This window comes from Palaemon carinicauda, chromosome 26 (assembly GCF_036898095.1).
Source record: "Palaemon carinicauda isolate YSFRI2023 chromosome 26, ASM3689809v2, whole genome shotgun sequence".
Taxonomy (NCBI): domain Eukaryota; kingdom Metazoa; phylum Arthropoda; class Malacostraca; order Decapoda; family Palaemonidae; genus Palaemon; species Palaemon carinicauda.
The window spans coordinates 96,981,879-96,986,878 of NC_090750.1; the positions used below are offsets into that span (position 1 = coordinate 96,981,879).

General features: G+C 35.6%; 1 protein-coding gene across 1 annotated transcript in view; it reads right to left on the reverse strand.

Annotated features, from left to right (window-relative positions):
- The window catches only part of LOC137619713 (uncharacterized), a 251,628-nt gene that overhangs the window by 152,906 nt on the left and 93,722 nt on the right, over positions 1-5,000 (reverse strand). The window lies entirely within an intron of this gene.

The following is a 5,000-nucleotide window of genomic DNA, read 5'->3' on the forward strand; positions in this document are numbered from 1 at the left end:
TTTACCTTCAATGACTCCTTTAATGGTCTGATGGCATGTAATAAGCTGCCATCATGGTTTATACGGAAAATAATCTTTAACTAAAGGCAATCGTTTTCTCCCTTTAAACTTAATGACATGAGTAAATTACCTAATCAGAGGATAAAACGGGTTTATTTACCCCAACTTGACAGCATAATTTCTTTGGTGGAGATTCCACATAAGTCTGTATAGCATATGTTTATACACCCAAAACAGTATGACATTGAAATGTAGTAAGAATTTTATAGAAAACAAAAATAATGTCTTAACCACGACTGTTTAGAAAAGGAGGAGAGCTTGTTTTATCAAATGGTAGTAATGAAACCGTTATTTGGAAATGAAGGGATGAAACTGCATGGGGCATACAGGGACAGAGAAACAGCTTGTACAGTTAGAATCAAAAGAACCCAGACACTCATGGGAAATCTTTTGTCAGATGTCTCTAGTGTTCCCATGACAAAACAGATAAGGTGTTGCTCTTCTTACTACTTCTACAAAATGGGCGGAGCTTTCTCCAACCTCAGCGAATCGAAGACAGTAAAGGGGTGTCTTTTTTGGTGAATGCCTTAAAATGTTTCAAATCGAGTTACCATATTTCATTCTGTTACCATTTGACGTTTCGAATATCCACTGCAAACACACAAACACACACACACACACACACACACACACATATATATATATATATATATATATATATATATACATACATACATACATACATATACCAAAGGCACTTCCCCCAATTTTGGGGGGTAGCCGACATCAACAAGAAACAAAACAAAAAAGGGGACCTCTACTCTCTACGTTCCTCCAGCCTAACCAGGGACTCAGCCGAGTTCAGCTGGTACTGCTAGGGTGCCACAGCCCAACCTCCCACATTTCCACCACAGATGAAGCTTCATACTGCTGAGTCCCCTACTGCTGCTACCTCCGCGGTCATCTAAGGCACCGGAGGAAGCAGCAGGGCCTACCGGAACTGCGTCACAATCGCTCGCCATTCATTCCTATTTCTAGCACGCTCTCTTGCCTCTCTCACATCTATCCTCCTATCACCCAGAGCTTTCTTCACACCATCCATCCACCCAAACCTTGGCCTTCCTCTTGTACTTCTCCCATCAACTCTTGCATTCATCACCTTCTTTAGCAGACAGCCATTTTCCATTCTCTCAACATGGCCAAACCACCTCAACACATTCATATCCACTCTAGCCGCTAACTCATTTCTTACACCCGTTCTCACCCTCACCACTTCGGTCCTAACCCTATCAACTCGAGATACACCAGCCATACTCCTCAGACACTTCATCTCAAACACATTCAATTTCTGTCTCTCCATCACTTTCATTCCCCACAACTCCGATCCATACATCACAGTTGGTACAATCACTTTCTCATATAGAACTCTCTTTACATTCATGCCCAACCCTCTATTTTTTACTACTCCCTTAACTGCCCCCAACACTTTGCAACCTTCATTGACTCTCTGACGTACATCTGCTTCCACTCCACCATTTGCTGCAACAACAGACCCCAAGTACTTAAACTGATCCACCTCCTCAAGTAACTCTTCATTCAACATGACATTCAACCTTGCACCACCTTCCCTTCTCGTACATCTCATAACCTTACTCTTACCCACATTAACTCTCAACTTCCTTCTCTCACACACCCTTCCAAATTCTGTCACTAGTCGGTCAAGCTTCTCTTCTGTGTCTGCTACCAGTACAGTATCATCCGCAAACAACAACTGATTTACCTCCCATTCATGATCATTCTCGCCTACCAGTTATATATATATATATATATATATATATATATATATATATATATATATATACATATATATATATATATATATATATTATATACATACATATAAATATGTATATATATATATACATACATATATATATATAAATATGTATATATATATATATATATATATATATATATATATCGTGAATCCGTAAAATCATGTAGAAATTATTAGTGTCGCAGCTAAACAATTCCTTACGTTAACAGCTACATTAGATTATTTTAACAATAGTCTTGTTCAAGTCACTGATGAATGAAAAAGTAGTTTTGATTATGGTTGGATGTTGTAAATCAATAATAAAAATCACCATACATGAGTTATACAGGCCTAAAGGACATTCAGAGAGAGAGAGAGAGAGAGAGAGAGAGAGAGAGAGAGAGAGAGAGTTTGTTACAAAAGTTATTAGGTAGTCAAAATAATGCAAAATTATCATCATTTCAAAATTATAAATTACAGTAACTAGATAAACCATCTCTCTCTCTCTCTCTCTCTCTCTCTCTCTCTCTCTCTCTCTCTCTCTCTCTGTGCGCTTAGTGTTACTGTATGCTAGTGAGTCCCATTCTGTGATCCGAGAAATTAGCTGATTTAACGCGGATAACAAAAGGCTATCGAGTACAATATAGCTACAAGTTTTCGTGAATAGTCGGTGATTAGTTTGAGGTCAGAAAAGTGGGATTAAACGTCGGCATAGGATAGTTATCTTGTGAATTACTAAAAATCTGATCAAGATGGCACTCTATAACACAGGCAAAGCTTGGAGGGATATTGCTGCAATCAGCAAAAGTAAATTCCATGAGTTGGCGAAACAAGAACTCGACCATCGGGTAACAGAGGTCGCTAGTAACTCCAACCAGTGTGACGGAAAAATATTCTCAGACATATTGAAACAATATGATCCAACAAACTGGATCAAATCTGCAGAAAACATCAGAAAAATAAAAGAAGAAATTCAAAAGAAGATGCAGGTGATAAAGAGACTTATAAAGAAAGTTTACATCAATCAACACATTCATTAAAAAGAACAATAAGAAGTCCAATATGGTGAATATGCTGATTGATGCATTGGGAAAAAGAATGCCAAAATGGTGCAATACATGTAAGATATGGTATTCCATTATTAATTCTCAACAACTGATCAGAAAATGCGATACTTGTCATGTACCAACACACCCAACATGTGCTGAAATACAGCAAAAAATAAAAAATAGAGACAAAGGTATTCTGCTCAACATGCTTAGTCTGGATAAAAATTATAATCAAGTTGAGACTGAATCTTAAATAGTTGAAGAAGAAGAAGAAGAAGAAGAAGAAGAAGAAGAAGAAGAAGAAGAGAAAAATGAACAGGATATGTGTAAGGATGCAGAGGAAATCATTGATACAACTTATGATGCCATCCAACAACATACTTATGAAGAAATAAATTATCAGATGGAAACAAATAATAGACCCAAGAGACTCTACCCGGACCTACATACTTTTAGGGAAGAGCAAGATTAAGAAAAAAAAAGAAAAGAAAGATATAGTCTGCAATTTGCTGAAAAGAGGGAATTGCAAATTTGGCGAATGATGCTACTACAAGCATCCAAAGATATGCCATAATTATGAAATATATGGTAAATGTGTGTATTTAGACGGATATGGAGACGAATGCAGAGATCTCCATCCAAAAATATGCAAAAACCTAAAAGAAGGAAAAGGATGCAGTTTCAACAAAAAATGTCGATATATGCATCCTGCAACCATGAATGAAAGTAAGAAAACTCAGTAAACTGAAAAGAAAAATGAAAGCAAAAATGAAACAAAAAAAGAAACAAAAAAGCAGGCCGTGTATATACCGCGCTGTGAACCAAGAGCCCCAAGATATGAGGCCTTTCAACCCAAATCTGCACATTTAGAGCCCAACTACAAAGAATGCATCTATAATGCCAGGGGTTGGTGCAGATATGGGGATAATTGCAGGTATACACACAAAAATAAATATGAAGGCGAAAGAGCAAATATAATGGAAAAGTTGGATTTTTTAATGGCAGAATTCCTGGAAATTAAGAAAAGAACATCATATCAGAACAGGAAGGAAGCATGGGAGAATCCATATTATTACCAATATTAAATAATGGGAATGAAACCCAAACCATAATAGTGATGAATGCACAGGGTTTAGTCACGAGTAACTCTAAAAGGAAAATAGAATTCTTAGAAGAACTAACCCAAATTGAAAAAATAGATATATTAAATATAAGTGAAACATGGTATTCCCAAGAGACTGGTAGTGATGACCAGATAAAGGGTTTTCAAACATATAGATCAGACAGAACAAATAGGAATCAAGGGGGAACAGCAATATATGGAAGAGACATAAATCAAGGAAAAGTCTGTGAAAAATACAGCAACACAGAATGTGAATTGATTGCGGTAGAATTTGAATTTGTAAAACTAGTGAATATTGTAGTTTACAAACCCCCCCAAATACTAAGGAGTTTGACATAATAATAAAAAAAAAATAGATGATATATGTAGAAACCATAAAGATTGGAATATACTCCTATCCGGTGATTTTAACTTTCCTTTCGTGGATTGGAAAGAACAGATAGAAGAAAGTGGTTGTATATATACATATAAAAAAGAGAGTAATAGTAGCGCAGAAGATAAGAGGCAATTTGAAAAGCTTCAAGATATGCTATTAGAACATAATATACAACAAATAAACCACATTCCAACAAGAAAGGAAAATGTCCTAGATTTAGTATTTGTGAATGAGGTGAATTATGTTAAAGATATAATAGTGTATAACACAGGAATTTCAGACCGCAATGTCATAAAATTAATAGTCCATTCCAAAGCAAGTGATAGCAGAGATAATCAAAGCACAAAACGATGGGAAAGATATGGAAAATATAATTTTTATAGTAAGAATATCAAATGGTCAAAAATAAATGAAGAACTGAACAAAGAATGGAAAAATGTATTCATAAGTGATAATATGCAGGTAAATACGGATATCCTGTACAAAATACTGGAGAAAATTGTTGAAAAATATGTACCGAAAAAAAAAAAATAAACATCAGACATGCATACCAAGAGACAGAATGATCTTATTTCAGAAAATTAGAAAGTGGAAGAAAAATCTTGCGAGAGAAAAAAAAATGTATGGAAAATGATG